General features: G+C 35.5%; 1 long non-coding RNA gene across 6 annotated transcripts; it reads left to right on the top strand.

Moving 5' to 3' along the window:
- Nucleotides 1–13,556: 13,556 nt before the first annotated feature.
- On the top strand, nucleotides 13,557–18,165 carry LOC127107866 (uncharacterized). 6 transcript variants are annotated; one of them, XR_007795850.1, is made up of 8 exons: nucleotides 13,557–13,829; nucleotides 13,982–14,082; nucleotides 14,332–14,456; nucleotides 14,580–15,426; nucleotides 15,511–15,574; nucleotides 15,701–15,878; nucleotides 15,996–17,182; nucleotides 17,546–18,165. It is a non-coding gene; the product is annotated as an uncharacterized LOC127107866 (long non-coding RNA). The 6 variants fall into 6 exon arrangements; XR_007795848.1 differs by having other exon boundaries at nucleotides 14,580–15,574; nucleotides 15,996–16,302; nucleotides 16,381–17,182; XR_007795846.1 differs by having other exon boundaries at nucleotides 14,580–15,574; nucleotides 15,996–16,671; nucleotides 16,775–17,182.
- Nucleotides 18,166–19,365: the final 1,200 nt, after the last annotated feature.

Here is a 19,365-nt window from a genome sequence, read left to right as displayed (position 1 = left end):
TACAAAACCAGTTGGAGCAAGTCACATTTGATGTTTAGAATGTGTTGGAATTGGTTTGGTATGCAAATGCCTTGTATTTTTGAAATTGACCTTTTTTTCCACCAATTTTTAAATGGTTCACTTGAAAAATGACCTTTTTATGTGAAGGTTTTTTGATGAAATGTGATGATGCATCATGATAGTACACATCAAATGTGGTTTGCTCAAAGAAAGATCACCCAATTTGGCCATCCCATTCAAAAGTTATGCCACTTTGAATTTCAACATTTTCTGAAAATGATTTGATCATAACTTGCCAACCACACATGAGAAATTCATGTTCTTGGACTTTTTGGAAAGGTGAGAGCAAGATCTACAACTTTCATGTTGAACAAAATTTCATTTGAAGCATTTTTGGACACGTAATTTTGAGGTGAAAAACTTTCCATTTTTGGCAGTTTCCAATTACAGGTCACTTGCTATTTTTGGAAACTTTCCATCTGACTTTATTTTCTTCATTCTTGATGTTTGAAATACCAAATGAAACTTGTTTGGACATGAATGAAGTGTCTCTCACCCTCTCCCACCTCCAAATCCATCAATTCAGGCACAGTTGACCACAGTTGACTTTTCTGACTGATAGATGAATTTGGCTATGCACTGATCAAGTTGAGCCTCAAACTCCTGATGAAATGGCTCAATGATGAAACCCTAGCTTCCATAAGCTCAATATAATCATATGATGATCCCCATATCCATTGAAAACCTCATCTCCTTGCCAAGCCCTGATTGGCCCAATACAACTGATTAGGGTTGACCAGTGGTCAAAACCCTAATCTCAAGGTATCTGATGAAGCCCTTGGTGATGACAAAACCATGATGATGATGTATCATTTCAACCAAGATGAAACTCAATCCCCTTGAGGAGCCATGAAACCCTGATTTGAATCACCAACCCTCAGATGATTAGTGATCAATCCAATGAAACCCTAGCTTGCATCTTAACCTCTTTATCTTCTGATCAAGACCTAGGAGGATGACTTGTTCCATGTAACCACATGATATGCAAATATGAAATGCCTAATGACCTACAAAATGATATGCAATATGCTCAGCTAGTCCCAAGAGAGGAGGGCAAATTTTGAGGTGTTACACCAATGTCGATGGAGTGCCCCGTACTAAACCACGATCTAGAATCTTACCGTCCTTGCCTCGTGTTCGAGCCACTATAAAATAAAATAAAAAATACTAATCAGAACACTTTTTAAAACAATTCTGGTGTGGAAAAAATTCAAACATCCAGAACTCTTTTGAGAAGACTTCTGGTGAAAATAATGAAAAATCGGAAGACTTTTATGAAGAGTTCCAGTGTGAAATTTTAAAACCGAGAGACTTTTGCAATGAGTTCTGGTGAACTAGAGAAAACCTAAACACTTACTAAATGTGTTCCGGTATGTGAAATATGAATCAGAAGTCTTGCAGAATGAGTTCCTGTTTGCAGCGATGGAATGTCTGTTTCCGGAAGACTTGAAGCGATAGTGAAGTAAAAATGGAAATTTCATAAATATAACTTATTTATATGAGGGTATTTTGGTCCAATTTGTTTAATATAGGTGTATGTGGTGAAGTTTTCTCTATTTTACACTTCACAAATATATCTTAATTTATGTCAATCCTCTCTCTCGCTCCAACTATTTCTCAATGATTTATTCAACCTTTCATGGGACCTTGCTTGAGGATTCTTTCAAATCTTTGAATTTTGAGCGTAACTATATATTTTTAAATGATTGGAAATAATTAGGTATTGTACACATGAAAAACATATTGTGTGATTCATGTGGGAAGGATTTTAATGTTAATGTGTTCCACCAACCAATTATGCATTGGACAATTACAAGGAGGTTTATGACAAGTGGTAGTTATTGATAAATGTGTATTTTACATGTTTATCACTATTATATTCACACATTTATTAACATACTTAAACCTGAATAACATAGAAACCCCGCAATTTATGCTAATTTGAGTATTGTCCTAAATATATGCATTCATCATATTTTATTACCTTTTTTTTTTATGATTTTAGGTTAAAGGATTGAAAAGAAGTAGGCATGACAACGGGGAAGGTTGGGGATGATTGTTACCTCCTACAAACTCAAACGCGAATCCTCAAACGATCTTTGTTCTATGTCCCAAATCTCAACGGGGTAGAAAATTAAAACTCAAACCCGTCCCAAATGGGTTGTGTTTGAGTATCTCCGCCCCTCCACCCTCTATTTAGTGAAATCAATTTTTTTTAAAGAAATGTTTGTTTTTTCTAAAATAAAGTTATATTACAAATAATAAAATAGGAAAATCTTTAAAAATTCTATACATACATTTTAAATATTTTAAATAATAAATAGAAATCAAAATATCAAAACATTAACCATATACTTAATATTATAAATTATCAAAACTAAATAATAAACTACATAATGAAATAAATGAGTATGATTCGAGGTGGGTACTAGTGTCTCAATTACCCGACTCATCCACATATTTTGTAATCAATGAAAATCCAAACCCTAACCGAAACCCAGTCAAAACGGATTTTCCCCGTCAAATTCAGGGTGGATTCAGGTGAGTGCTCGTGGATACGAGTTATGCTGAAATGCCTAAGAAATAAGTGCATAAGATCAAATATCGAGCCAGATGAAGGAAAAAGACTCGAAACTTGAAGGCATAGAAAAAGCAAATTTGTTGGTGAATATTACTTTGAACATTGAATCAAAAGCAATGGAGAAATGGTATGAATTACAAAAACAAAATTGTTGGGCAAATGGATCCTCGACCAAGGAATTTTGAACTAGGAGTTGGGTGTGTAAACAGAGCAAATTCTTTGGGAGGAATTATAACTCACCCATCCAATTCAAGGTTGCTTAACAAGGCGGTTTGGAGATAACTTTGATGTTATGCAACTGATGACACTCTGTCATCATGTAGTTTTATTAAAAATTTGCATATGTTGTTGATGATTTTTCGTAGATTATGTTTAAGCTTTGTTAAGAAATAGAAACAAAAATGAATAAGTGAATAAACAAGCAAAAAGATGGGAAAAAAAATGGAGAAATTGTGAAGAAAAGAGCAATTTCAGCATAATTTGCATCATGATGTTTATGCGGAATTATAACCATACATAAATCTTCTTAACTCCGATTGAGGTGGGACTGGCCAAAAATAAAAGGTAACATCCATAGCTATAACTTTTATACATAAGTAAAAGTCTAAATCAGAATAAAAATGGACAAAAAATAGCGACAAATAGTATGACGTTGTTACAATGCTGAATTGTGGAATTTGATTTTTTTTATCAACAATAAAAGCTTAATATCAACTCCTATTTAAATGATGTGAGAGAAGGGTTCATGGGGGATGAAAGTCATATTTTAGATGCTTTCATAACTTCAATAGTTTTAGGAGTAAGGATTGAAGGTGTTTCTCAATTGAAGACCAAATTTCAATCTGAGTTTCATGTATTCCTTCTTTAAACTTGTTGTTATGTATTTCTTGAATCTAAGTAGATAAGTTTCTCTTTGATTAGTTTTTGATAGATGAACCTGTATAGATCGATTGGGACACAAGTTTGATTTTGTATTATTTTCATGAATTGATATATTTCAATATTTTTATTCAATTAATATCTTGTGTAAAGTTTTTATGTGTTACTGAACTCATAGAATGAACCTAGGTTTATGGGGATTACTGATCCTAACCCTGTGAACTTGATCTAGATTAATTGTTCAACTTAATAATTGATTTAGGAATAAGTTGTGGCTTGGGAGTTAACGAACGTAATTTGCCTGATTTATCTTTTCAGTTGGCCTAAGGAATCAGGGAATTGTAGTTTAAGTTAGTGAGTTATACACCAAGGAATTAGGTACGACGACCTTGTTAATTCGTCGTAATTATGTAGAAAATTAATTTAGACAAATAAACACATTCATCAATAGTGACACACAGGGGATTCAAATAAAAGTTTTTCCTCCTTTAATCTGATAATTTTTCAACACTTTGTTTAATTTTTGTTTCAAACTGACTCTTAAGAAATCCCCCAATTTTATAATTCTAGTACTTTTAAATTTCTTTATTAAAATAAAACAATTCCTATCGATACGAACTTAGATTTTATTACTTGACAATATTTTTAGTACACTTGCTAAATATTCATTAAGTTTTTAGTGTTGTTGTCGGGATTGTTGAAACATTTTGACAAACAATTTAGATGCTACAATTTTTTTTTTTGTTTTTTTGTTTTTGTTAGTTTAATTTTTGTTATTTTAATTTTTTGTTTTATACTAGTTTCTCAATTTATGTTCTTATTTAGTTTTTTATATTGTCCATTCCTACTAGGTATTTTTCTTTTGATTGTGTATGCGATAAAGGAAGACATGTGTGGTGAAGCTTATTTTCAACTCACTCTATTAGCAAAACTTGAAGCTTTATCAAAGCAAATTGCTACCTTAACTCTAGTTCCAATAAATATTAATCCAATCAAGGCATTACAATGTGATTTATATGGTGAAGGTCACGTCAATGGCTATTATGTATGAGGGATACATTGAAGAGACATATTATGCGATAAATTATTAAGAGGCAGATCCTTACTCCAACACCTATAACCCATTGTGGAACTATCCTCCACCAAAGAAGTCATCCCTTATATAAGAGGCTTAGAACGAATTCGAGAAGTATACTCAATTCAAACTCGAAGTATCAAAGGTCAATCAAGAACTATCCAACAAGAATTGTGAAGCTTTCATTAAGAACCTTGATCAAATTAGGCAGTTATTTGAACAAGTGGCAACTCAGTTGAGTGGAGGTTTTAATGGGAATACATTGGATAATATTAAAAACGAGGAAATTGAGAGAGAAGTCGATGAGGAATGGGAAGTAGTTGATGAAGGAAGAGTTGAAAAATAAAAAGAAGAATAAAAATGCATACCATCAGATGAAAAAACGAGTCAATAATAGTAGAATATGAGGTGAAAATAGACATGGAAAAATATCAAGAAGGTTAAGTGAAGATGATCTAGTTTTGTATTCAGAAATTTGTCTAGATGGTAATATCCAACTAGAAAATCTTCAACAAAGTAATGTCCTTAAAAGTTATTTTAGTAACAAGGCAGATGGAAGAGAATAAATTTATAAAGTATTGAATGTTATTTATACTTTGTTCGCTACATTCAAGATGAAGACGATATATAAGAACATCATAAATACCTAATGTTCATGAGATTCCTACCAAACAAAAATAAGAAAAAATATGATGTATTTTTGGTGTCATATATGTCGCCCTAACAGAGAATCAAATGGCCAAGCTAAGTATCTTAAAGAAGTGTTGCGTGAGAGGCAATCCATTGATTTGTGTTATTTATTTTCTTTCGTTTTGTATTTAAAGTTTTAATTTTAATTTTTAATAAGTATGATTTCCCTATTTGTAAACTACATGTTCTTTATTTAACTAATGATTTTGTTTTTGTTGTTTTCTTCTGTTCAGAGTATGATGATTTACCAATGACAAAAAGAATAAAGACACAAGAAAAGAAAAAGAAAAAAAAAAGACAAAGCAGAGTTGTTATAGAAGTTTTGAATGTAAATTGACAAAGTATAATGAAGATTAATATTCATCAATCTCATACTAAATCACCAAATACCTCAACAAGTAAGGTCTAATCCAAATAATTCCACTATTTACATTATTTCTTGTATGAGTGTTCATATGATTGTTCATCTACTATAATTTACTTTAATTCTGAATTGTTGTCCGTCTGTTTGATTACACGATGAGACAATTTTTTTTAACTTAGACTATTTCTTAGGTGAATCTGAACAAAATTTTTTTTTGTTGCTAAATCCTTTGAGCCTGAGTTATTTTTTCAGTGATTTATCTATAAATTTAGCCGATTGACATGAAAGAGAAATCTTTTCACCCTCTCCTTAAAGGTATATGGTTATTTTTCTATGTTTTGTTAAGAGTTATGTAAAAATCTAAGTTTGGGGTGGCATCTGAAATTAACAATGATTTAAGTTTTGGGGTTGGGTTACTAGAATTTGAGAATAAAAAAAATATGAATAGAGCTTCTGAAAAAAGTCAGAATTCTAGTACCCATCAATGAAAGCAAACAAATAATATGTAAGGATGGTGTAAAAATAGAATGGTAGTAATACTTAACTCCAATGAATTGAACATACCGACCAAATATATCCCAAGTTGACATAAGTCACGTTACAACCTGTGAAAGTCCTCAAAAGCATGTTTTTTAATAGAAAGTGGATTTTTTTTTAAATCTTGTAAATTCGTAGTTTTAATGTCAATTATATGTGAATGAGCGTTTACCATATTGTTTCAAATAAGAGTGAGCAGTGAGATTGAAAGAAAGTTGAGTATATAGAAAGTTGAAGAAAAGTTCCTTGGATTATCTGGATTGGAGCCAGGAACGAAAGTAATAGCTCGAAAATGATTGGTGTCTATAATTGGTTTGGTAAGTATAAAGTTCTGAGAAAGATCACGATTATGAATGAGTTTCTTGAGGACAAGTAACAAATTAAGTTTGGGATTGGGATGACACTTTGTCATCATGTAATTTTATTAAGAATTTGCATATATTTTTGATGATTTTTTGTAGATTATGTTTAAGTTTTATGAAGAAATATAAAGACAATGAAGAAGTGAAGAGACGAAGAAAAAAGATTAAAAACTAGAGAAATTGTAAAGAAAATATCAATTTTAGCATAATTTACATCATAATATTTGTGGATATTTTGACCATATCTAGAGCTTCGTAACTCCGATTGATGTGAGATCGACGGTAAATGAAATCTAACATCCATGGCTACAACATTTATGAACAAGTCTAAGTCTAAGTCAAAGAGTTTTAGGAGCAAGGTTTGAAGATGTTTTTTAATTGAAGACCAAATTTCGCTTTAAGTTTCATGTATACCTTCTTTAAGCTTATTGTTATGTGTTTCTTCAATATGAGTAGCTAAGTTTCTCTTTGATTAGATTTTTATAGATGAACCTATATGAATCTCTTGGGACACATGTTTGGTGTTGTATTATTTGTATGAATTGATATATTTTCGTATTTTTATTCAGTTAATCTCTTTTGTAAATCTTTTTATGTGTTGATGAACTCATATAATGAACCTAGGCTTGTAGAGATTATTGACCCTAATCTTGTGAATCTGATCTAGATTAATTGTTTAACTTAATTAACGACTGTAATTTGCCTGATTTATCTATCCAACTAGCCTAAGGAATTATGGAGTTGTAGTTTAAGTTAGTGAGTTATACACCAAGAAATTTGGTATAACGACTTTGTTAATTCTTCATAATCACGTAGAAAATATTTTAGACAAATAAATACCTTCATCAACGATGACATATAGGGGATTCAAATCAAAGTCTGATCGCCTTTAATTTGATAATTTTTCAACACTTTGTTTAATTTTCATTTCGAACCAACTCTCAAGAAATCTCCCAATTTTATAATTCTAGTACTTTTAAATTGCTTTATTAAAATAAAATAATTCTCTTAGATACGAACTTAGATTTTATCACACGGTAATATTTTTAGTACACTTGCTATATTCATCAAGTTTATGACGCCGTTGTCGGAAATTTTTGAATTATTTCGACAAGACAATTTGTATGCTATGATTTTTATTTTTAGTTTTTGTTAGTTTAATTTTATTTTTTTTATATTTTATTCTAGTTCTCAATTTTTGTTATTTTAATTTTTTGTTTTATTCTAGTTTCTCAATTTTTGTTCTTATTTGTTTTTTATTTATAATTTGGGACTACTAAGGTATTTTTCTTTTGATTGTGTAAGTGAGTTAAAGGAAGACATGTATAATGAAGTTTGGTTTTTAACTCGCTCTATTAGTACAACTTGAAGCTTTATCAAAGCAAGTTACTGCCTCAACTATAGTTTCAACAAATGTTAATCCAATCAGGGCATTACAATGTGATTTTTGTGATGAATATATTAATTTTCGAACGTTTGTTAATTTTCGATTCAACCTAACTCTAAAGAAAACCTTCAATTTTATAATCTAGTACTTTTAAATTGCTTTGTTACAATAAAATAATCCAGGTGGATACGAACTTAGATTTTATTACTTGGTGACTTTTTTAATACACTTTCTAAATATTCATTGGCAACCCTAAAGGAAAATTTTAGTTCGCCCTCCAGATAAAAACAAAATTTGAAATCTATGACTAAGAGCTTGGCCATTGTGATTTATATATTAGTTTTATATAGTTTTTAGTTAGTTATATAATTTAGTAAAACTCTTAGTAAGAGAGAGCTAGAGTTTTTAAAACATCAAATGTCTGTCAAGGTGGAATAACTGAGGACTGAGAGATCATCCAAATGTGGTTCTTTTACGAATTCTATCTAGCCACCATTAGCATGTGTAGTTAAGTTCTCTCTTGTTGTGTGTTAGGTTTGTACATTATTATCTAGTCGATCAAACGGAAAAGTTATACTCACTCAGGCGTCCGCTTTTTGATATTAAAAGTTATATTCACTCTCCTGAGACTGCACCATCATCATCAAACGTCCAACGCAACAAACAATAAACATGCACTCATATCCCAACCAACAAAATTACCAAACCATTATATAACCTTTCGTTAACACCCAAAACCAATATGTGTCAAACACTCAATCATAAAACCAAGAGTATACCCCCTTACTACCAACAACAAACACTAGCCATCAACCAATCATACTCATACCAATACACACGGCAACCACCTCAGGCAAACATAAACTTTCAAATACCACAATGACAAATTCCTTTTTACTTGGACCAAGTATTCATGGCAAATCCACCACTCCACCAAAACTATTACCACCCAACTATTTCCACATCAACCCAAACCACAACACAAACTATGTACATGTGGGCAACGATGTAAATTAGACAAACGCCTTCATGGAACGACAAAATTTGGACCAAATCGAGGAATGACTTATGTCAGATTCAAACATAGGGGCTTCTTCTCAACTACCTTAGTAAAACCAACCAAGATCTCAGCAAAATAAATCAAGATCTCAGCGACCGACCATTAGTATCTCGTATGTATGAAATTGGCGGTCATTACAATATATTGCCTCAGTCAATAATGTAAGAAATAGTTTCAATGTTTGTAATCCAATTTAAATTATATTTCATTAATATTTTATTTTATTTATTATTAATTGATAAATTATTAAAAATCAAAATATGGATTAACTATATTATAATTATATTAAATATTAATTGAAAACACTTCAATACTAATTAATTAATTAATTAAATAAAAATGATAAGGTACATGTAATTGACGCACCATATTAAACTTTAGGAAGGGGCGGAAATCACTTTGCCTACTACACCCTTATGCATGATTTTTTTTTTATGAAGGTAACTTAATCCATTGCATAATTAAATATATAAATATAAATAAACTATGTTCTGTTGACAAGATGGTGTAATTAAAGAAAATCAGACATTGGATTCCTTTCTAGTTCTAGTTTTTTCTTGGGATGGTGGAGTCTAGTGCATGCATGCCCTTCATTTTACATTAATTTGGTAAAATAAGAGCACATCATAGCTTTACACTGCATCTTTCAGTTTGCTCTCTTTTACCTTTGCATTAATGTGCTTCGGAACTTGCATCTAGTCAACATAGATAAAATACGACATTTTTTCCCATAGCTCAAAAATATTCCCTCCTTTATTATTTCTATATATATATATATATATATATATATATATATATATATATATATATATATATATATATATATATATATATATATATATATATATATATATATATATATATATATATATATATATATATATATATATATATATATATATATTATATAATATATTTTAAAATAATCACTATTTTCAAAAAAAAAAATCTAAAATAATCATTTCTTCAATTTTTTTTCAAAATAACCATCTTTTAAAACAGATCTATCAGATGAACTGACGCATCCATTTTGCATTAGGAGGAGGCGCCAGCTTGAGTGACGCATGCTTTGGAAGCCTTATGAAGAGGCGCTAATGCCTCTGACGCGTGCATTTGGCTCATGAAGCGACATCAATGTCTTTAGCGTCTACATGTCTTGACATGTGAGACGTCTAACCCTTTGGCGCATATATTTTCTAGCTCCTTTGTATAAATACCTCGCCCTGTATGCAATATTTTTCACAACTCTTACCCTACAACCATATTTTCTTTCATTCAACTTACACTCCTTTAAGTTTTTTTAGTTTTAACCATGTCTGAATACATTCACAAGCGAAATGCCGATTTAATATTTTCCACCGTCGTGTCTCCGATAAAGATTCGACTTTTGAATATAGATTTGTTTGAATGTCTTAATCGGACGTTGAACAGTTTGTTAGATGAAGAAATTGGAGATGGTGAAAGGATTAGAAGAATCAAATGGCTTGTGTCCACGTTCAACCAAAATAGAGAAGTGCGTGAATGAGTGGATATTAAGACTAACCAAGACGTTCATAGGATGATGCATTACATATTCAAAATTGTTTTGATGGTTGCAATCACTTAGTTATTGTATTGTAGTTGTTTTAATTGTTTGTGTTGTTGTTTATGTAATGGTATTTCCTCACAAACTTATAATATGAAATAAATTTAGTTTTTCATATATTGCAACAGAGGCACATGTGAATTTATCTAGTTGTGCTTGTTCTAACACTAGGACAGTTAGTACGATTGTGACCTGACTGACGGCATGAACTACATAATTTAACCATTTTGTTCGTCATATCCATTTCGGTTCAAATGCGGGTGTTGTTTGGGTGACCCTTTTTCTTCCTTCGCATAACTTCGTTGTGCCAGAGAATGTCCCCTTGATATTCTAGCCAATAATCCTCTTTTGCCACTACAGAAAAACTAATTTGACAGACTGGTGACTTTGTAAACGTCAGATAGCAAGTGTCGCAACCCGAAAAATACGGTCTGCGAAAAAACAACCGGCGAGAAAGAAAACAGAAGAGTCGCCACCGTGCGTTATTTATCCCAAAGGAGGGAAAGGAAACGCTCGAAGTAAACCTGAAGAGAAAGGAAAGGAAAAGACAAGGTCTCGCAACCAAATCTTGGGTTCGGGAGTCGATTATGCGAAGGGAAGGTATTAGCACCCCTACGCATCCGTAGTACTCTACGGGATCCACTCTTGTTTGTTCTTGTCTAAAGGGTGTATGTTTATCTAATGTACTATTTACTAAAAGAGAGGGTCAAAGAAAATGACTCGCACGGATGTCGCATCCACTGCATACGTATCTCATCTGAATATGAGAATCAGAGTCTTCGTAGCTCGGCTACCTATGGGTTAAAGAGGAGTGTGCTCGCTAAGACGTCGCGTCTTATGCCTACGTATCTCATCGGGAATGAGAATCAGAGCAAAACGTAGTTCAGCTACACTAACGGGAACAAAAGTCTCGATTGCAACTAGGGCAAGAGAAAGGGAATGTCTCGATCGCAACGAGGGCGAGAGAAAGGATCGCAACAAAGGCGAAAGCGAACAAGGATTAGTTGTTAGTCGTTAGTCAAACTCGGCAAGACATCGCATCTTGTGCCTACGTATCTCATATGAACATGAGAATCAGAGTTGCCGTAGTTCGGCCACATAGGGATTGCCATCTGAACATGGCACCTACACACAAAAAGGTGGCAAACATGGAGCCCGACTGCCAATCACTGGACTTACATCAGCATCCGAACCAAAACACACACAAAAGGGCAAACGTGGAGTCCGACTGCCAATCACTGGACTTACATCAGCATCCGAACCCAACAAACCCACACTGGAACCCGAATGCCACTCGATGGACTTACATCAACTTCCAAGCACACAACAAGAACAACAAACAACAGATTGCCAAGGAGTCGGGAACTCGAGCCTAGCAATTGTTAAACAAACACACACAAAAAGGAAAAAAAGGTGCCCGGAGTGGTCTCGCACGACCACCTGCCTACATACCTCGTCTGGAACAAGGATCAGGGCGATGTAGTTCCCCTACATAGGGGATTGAAACACACGCAAAAAAGAAAAGGGTGCCCGGAGAGATCTCGCACGATCTCCTGCCTACGTACCTCATCTGGTATGAGAATCAGGGCGACGTAGTTCCCCTACATAGGGGTTGCCATCTGAATATGGACTTAGAAATGAGGACACCAGTTGTGTCAAAGGAGAGTGGGCGATGTGTTCACATCCTAGCAGTAGGTGTCGCAGCTCGCTGAATCGAGTCTTAGGCAGTTACCTCTTTGCAATAGAACGGACTACATGCCACAAGATCGGAGACGCTCGGAAAGGTCTAGAAGTGGGGGAAGCTCTGCCCTAGAGTTGTCATGCAATGTGTACTTAAGTGTTAGGATTTACAAATGGGAATATCTACCTAATGTTGGCATGCAAAGAATATGGGACTCCTACCTATGTTATCATACAAAAAGATATGGGAATCCTACCTATGTTATCATACAAAGGGTTCTATCTAATGGGTGCTACCTAATCGGAACAAGAATCGACGAATGGAGCGAGGAGAAGCGTTAGGGATAAGGGTAGATGGCGATGCACGAAGCAATCGACTTACAAGGTTGATGGCGATGCATAAAGCAATCGACTTACAAAAGGGTGGATGAATACGTGCTGGTTCTGTTAGGTTTTGGAAAATGATTACTCGACGTTGGATCGAGGTTTTGGTCTTGTTTTGAAATGGTTATCGGGTGTTCATTTTATTTCTTGTATTAACAGATGAATAAAGAATGAAAGAATATTATACATTTCATGGGAGAGGGATACATTTGTTATGAATGGGGATTGACATGGCAATCAAGCAATATAAGTATATGCCTCATACACCATACAAGTAGGCCACAGTTAATCACACAAGTAAAATATTTAAACAAGTATGTGATCAAATCAAATAATCAAAGAAAAGAAATGAATGAGCATTAAACAACGTGTAAGTGTAAGGGAACCGGCTCATTGTAAGAAAGCCCAAGAGTAAGCTATGTGAGGTTGATGGCGATGCTTAAAAAGCAATCGACTTACAAGGGTGTAAAAAAATGGGCTCGATATTAAATCGAGAAAGTATGATTTTTATAGTTTAATAAAAAAAAAAATGGTTTTTGAACTAAATTAAAATACAACAACTATGCATTATTAACAAATGAAATTATAATAAACATAAAAAGGACATTAACAAAATACTAAAGGAAAATAAGATCAAATAAAAGCAAATAAAAGCAAAAAGTTCCACATATGAGTATTGAACCCTCTCCATTTAATACTATGAAACTAACTTCTTTCCACTAGACCACTCAACAATATTTGCTACTGATATACTATGTTAAATATATGAACCGGGCTAAAAAAAAGATTTAAAAAAATAAAAAAAAACAAAATAAACATTTTTATGGTTTTTTTTCTCTCTGTTAAACAACAAAATAAGCTAAATAAATAAAAAGTAAATAATAATAATAAAAGAAAAAAAGAAAATGGAAACAGCAGAGAAACAGCTTCATCGTCCTCCTCACTCTCTCTCACCTTGCGAACTCAACCTTAGCTAGCAATGGTAATCTCACGCACTCGAAACTCATCCTTCTTATGACATCAACAAAACCCTCTCACGCTCTCAACGAACCCCTCTCAATCACTCTCAGCTCTCACAATATTTCCAACAGCAAGCACATGAGAAAGATAAAAAAGAAAGAAAAAGAAGTACTCACAAAGCGTCACGGCGGCGATGGTGAAGGACGCGAAGAAGCTGGCCTCCAGGTAATTGATTTTGGGATTTTAGGGTTCCTCTGCTTCAGATTTTTGCCTCCAGCTCTCTGTGTTCAGTGGCCGCCTCTCACTCTTTAGAAATTAGGGTTTTTTTTTGTCCCTCACTGATTTCTCTCCTTCTCCTTTTATATTCTATGTATTAGGGTTTCCAATGGGGTCTTTGCTGTTCAAAAGGAGTGTTTCTGCAAAGCACTTTGGATGCTCAGACACATAATCACCCTATCCATGTTAGATTCAAGAAAAGGTATCCTTTCTTCTCTGCTTTGACCTCATATCAATTTGGGATGTTTTTTTGACTTTGCCCTCTGACTGTTGGTTAATGGTTTTGCACTTTAGGTTTTGCAAATTGACTGATTAATGTGTTTCCCCCTTTGTTCATTTTTTACCGCAGTGAAAATTGGTTACAAGGAGGTTGTGGATGTTGGTAACATATTGTAGTGACAACTTGTGTTTTGTCATGACTTTAACTTGTTTGTGCATGAACTGCTGCCAGGGTCTTGAATGGAACATACACATCTCTGTCATGGTCTGCTTCATGAAGTAGCAGGATATGGTCTTGATTTGGACTTGTCGATGCAGATTGTTGGTTGTTGCTATAGCAGTTGATGGTTGATGCAGGTACAGCAGGGGTTAACTCCATTTGGTTCGATATGGCTTGACTTGTGTTCACGGTAGATTGGTCATTGACACACACATTCATGAATTATGCATTGATGCTTCTGGTTGGTTTTGTTTATGTAGGTTCAATGACTGGGCTGGTTCAACATATCTGCTTCTGCCTTCATTGGGACTTAATGCAGGATGGTATTTTTGCTTCCTGATTGTACATCCTTGGATCCTTCAGGAAGGCCCATCTTCTCTACCAAAACCTTCAAAGCTGCTTCAGTAGGCATTCCATGGGCAACAAACTTATGCTCTGACTGTGACACTCCGGCATCATTACAAACAGCAGCAATTTTCGCTATCATCTGAAGATTAGCATCCAATCGACCAGCTGGCAAAATTCTCTATTTGACCATCAGATGGATTATACGTAGTTCCTTCCACCTTAGAGGCTCGCAGGGTATCTACATTAGGGCCACTAGCTACTAGTTTTGAAACAGCCATCCGGTTTGTTGTCAATGTACCAGTTTTTATCAGAGCAAATCACAGTTGTACAACCCAGAGTTTCGACACTAGGTAGTTTCCGAACCAGGGCATTCTTCTGGGTCATTTTGCAAGTACCAAGTGCAAGGCAAGTCGTGATGACAGCGGGCAATCCCTCCGGAATAGCAGCCACAGCCAATGCCACAGCAATCTCAAAGTAATACGTACACTTCTCAAATGAAAACTTGAAGTTCCACTTTGAGCAATAGTTCCAAGACAGTCAACTAGTTCTTGCTTAGTCATACCAATGCCTGTATCAGTGATAGTGATGATCCCCATTATCCTTATCAGCTTGAATTCGGATATCAAAATCAATTGCATCCTTCATCAGGTCAAGCTCTGTAACACTAAAAAATCGCAGCTTATCCAAGGCATCACTTGCATTACTGATAAGTTCCCTGAGAAACACTTCCTTGTTACTGTATAAACTGTTAACAATAAGGTCCATGAGCCGACTAAACTCTGCTTGGTATTCAAATTTTTCAGCTGGTGGGGAACTTGATGCAAATTGTTGGCAATGCTGCAGGATCGGTGCCGACTACAACGCTCAATTGCGTACCGGTTTGAGGCAGCTCACGTCATAACAAATGGTAAGCTTCCGAAAGCGGTTTCAGTTTTGATCACTACTCTAGTTTGATGCCTATTCCATCATGGGCGAATTCCATCGGTAAACCGGCAAATTAACGCATTTCCTTAAACTCGTTCTGTTTCCGCAGGTTCGGTGGTTCCCTGCGGAGTAGCTCTTGGTTGCATCCACCTTGGAGGAAAGTCTGAGCAAAGTGCATCCACCACCAACTACAATACCCTCTTCAACAGCTGCCTTTGTAGCATTAAAAGCGTCTTCAACTCTCAATTTCTTTTCCTAGAGTTTTGTCTCAGTTTGTGCACCAACCTGTATGACAGCCATGCCACTAGACAGTTTTGCAATAACAACATCAGGATCACTTTGAAATGAGACAGCAGCTTCGAACTTTCTTCTTCGGATATTCCTAACTCTTTTTTTTTTTACAGGAGCAATTGAGCCATCGGAGTTCTTTAAGGGCAAAGGGATATCCATAGTAACCAGTTTTCCAGATTTATGAGAAGCGATACAGTTACTTCCCAAATAGAATCATAACTGATGGACCTTTAGCATGTCCCTTTAAAACCTCATTTCAATCACACAATTTAAGGGAAATAAAGAGGATCGTTTTGCTTCCCATGTTGGGTATGTTCAAAGCTGCATTTTCACTGACCGTGTTATGATTGAATAACCGCAACGAACGTTGTTGTTCCATGTAGCAGTGCAGTAGCAGTACATGAGTTTTTCGCCTTCTTGGTCAGTTTAGAGTGAATTACCAATTGTCAAAGCTAGTTAACATGGAAGGTTATAACAATTGGATACTTTTGGTTACAGAGTTCACTCTTAAATCTTTGCAGTCATGGCAGTGGGCTAGCAACAGTGTATACTACCTGTTGGGGTTGTGGTCCAGATTGGCGGTTTCTGTTCCATATTTGAAGGGTGATACACCAAGCTTACTTGGTGAAATGTTCTTAAGATTACGGAAAATGTCATCACGTCAAGATTCAATCATGTGCAGGTTGGATTGGTTGCAAAGTTGTAGGCTCATTTGACTGTGGTGCTGCTACAGCTTATTATTTGGTGGCTATGTGGAGTAGCAACTGGTGTTCACGAAGAAATATACAAGTAATCACACCGAGAGACCCTAAAACTAATATGAATTTCACAAGTTCATCTTTAGCTGCAGACACTGATCTTTTTTTTCTCTTCCAACAAAATTCAAAAGCAGTTCATGGATGCATGCGTATATAGATTCTTCTTCAATGCTTAGCTTGGCTCCTTGCCGCACTTCGTCTCGCATAGCATCCAACAAAGTATATGATAGACAAAACAGAAAATAATACGACATTGAATATCGCAACAACTCTCCACTCAGTTTTCATGTATTGCGCCACGCCGGCCTTGCAAGAATCACAACAATAGCATTTGAAAGCTCGAGAATTTTTTTGTACCGCTTGCAGTCATGGTTAGGACTAACTGGATGAAAGCTCAAGTCATAGTAAGATGCATTTACAGCAGGATATCCACACTCAGAAGGCGGCCGACAGCAACTAGATTCAATTGGACTCAAATCTTCAATCTCTGCAAAATAGGTGACTGCCCAAGCAATGGCAGGAAAGCCATCCAAATTCAACCGGTAAGTTAGAGATCCATTTGTTCCCACTACTGCTGTTATGTTAATTTGAATTGGATTTGTATTTTTTGTTTAGAGTATTTCAATAGGTCATATCGTAGTGACGTATGTAATGTGACATTGGTATTGTAACTTGGTTGAGCAAGAAGTATGATTGAAATTTGAATGTATGGTTTGAATCTCTAACAGAAAAATATACATTGAAAAAGCCAGCAATTGATGTTCCATAACTTGTTGATGTGGCCTACTGCTATGCTGATTGTTCAAGGATGGTTTTTTATAGGTCTGCTGCAACATGATGCAGGTGGAACTCCATTGAGCTAATGCAAGCAAATCCCATCTGATTTTCTGTTGATTTTATTTCAGGTTGCCATGCATTTTGCAGATGAATGCCATCTTAGGCATGCAACATCAACATGAGCATTGCATCTTGTTGTGGTTGATGTGCTGCCAATACTTACCTTGCTGTAGGATTTTATTATCGACATGGATGAACTGCTGTCATGCTGCAGATTGTGTTGTTCTGCAAGCCTAAACCAGTACTTCATGGCTTGTGCTTTGTAGGTTTGTGATAGTGGTCAAGGCATTTGCAAGGTTACTTGTGAGCGAAGCAACAAGGTGAAAGCACAATCAACATGTCTACTGGATGATTAATCAAGGCAAAGTAACATGGGATTATGTCCAAGTTTGGGAAATCAGGGCTTCAGAATTTTAGGGTTGACTTTGGTCAAAGTTGACCAAAAAGTCAACTGTTGACCAAAGTCAACAAATGGTCCAAACTCATTTTCTTGGCACTTTCTTTGTAAATGGACAATGTATTGATAATCATGGTGAAATTTAGGGTATTTGGATTTTGGGTGACTTTGGTCAAAGTTGACCAAAAAGTCAACTGTTGGTCAAAGTGTCAATTTTTGTGTATTTTTGTATGGAATCAAATGTAATAAAATTGAAATGGATTAACAAAATGGTTTGAAGTTGGTTTCCAACTTGTTTTGCCTTATGACTTGAATATTTGACTTTGAAAAGAACATGACTGATAATGCACATGAACAAGGCCATGAACTGAGACCATAAGGTCAGGGTTTTGACACAGTATCCATGAACCAATAACATGACTAGCAAGTGGCTCGAAACACAAGAAGCTTGATCGTTTAGATGACCCAGACCATAGAGGTATCCACAATCACAACACCCTGACTTTGAATCAAAACCAATCCTCATGTAAAACCAAAGCAAGGTTAGGCCAAACATGCCAAACAAACATGAAAAATTCAGGAGCAAAATCGGGGTATGACAGTTGCCCCTATTTAAGCGTCTTCAACTAGAGAATATGAAGCAGGACGTTCTTCATATGATCGTAGTGGGAGATGGTTTAAATACTAAGAAGACCCGGATTTTGATCATGAATCCCTATGAAACAATGCCTGTCAGCATCGTCAAAAATGCAATCTCGAAAGAAAAAATCCATCTGTTACGGTGAAAATCGGCCTGAGTACTGAAACAGAAAGTTGACCTGGATACCAAAATAAATGGTAACACAGGAATACCCATGGCCTGAACGCCGCACTAAGCATCGTAATACGAGAGTATCAATGTTGGTCTGGTCACCGGAAATCTGGTCTGAACACCACTTTGATCTGAATATCGGAAAAACTGGCCTGAATGCCACTTCGGTCTGGATACCGGGAACTCTGGCCTGAATGCCACTTCGGTCTGGATACCGGGAAAACTGGTCTGGACACCACAAGTTCTTCGTCCTGACTGTTGAGAACTTCTTCGATCTGGAAATCGGAAACTGGCCTGAATGCCACTTCGGTCTGGATACCGGGAAAACTGGCCTGAATGCCACTTCGGTCTGGATACGGGAACTGGCCTGGAACGCCACTTCGGTCTGGATACCGGGAAAACTGGTCTGAACACCACAAGTTCTTCGTCCTGATTGTTGAGAACTTCTTCGATCTGAAATAGGAAACAGGCCTGAACGCCACATCGGTTTGGATACCGCCTCGGTCTGAACACCGGAATGCTGGTCTGAATACCATAAGTTCTTCGTTCTGATTGTTGAGAACTTCTTCGATCTGGAATCGGAAGCTGGCCTGAACGCCACATCGGTCTGGATACCGCCTCGGTCTGAACACCGGAATGCTGGTCTGAATACCATAAGTTCTTCGTCCTGACTGTTGAGA

The sequence above is a fragment of the Lathyrus oleraceus genome, chromosome 7, assembly GCF_024323335.1.
Source record: "Lathyrus oleraceus cultivar Zhongwan6 chromosome 7, CAAS_Psat_ZW6_1.0, whole genome shotgun sequence".
NCBI classification, from domain to species: Eukaryota; Viridiplantae; Streptophyta; class Magnoliopsida; order Fabales; family Fabaceae; genus Lathyrus; species Lathyrus oleraceus.
This window is presented reverse-complemented; position numbering and strand designations above follow the sequence as displayed.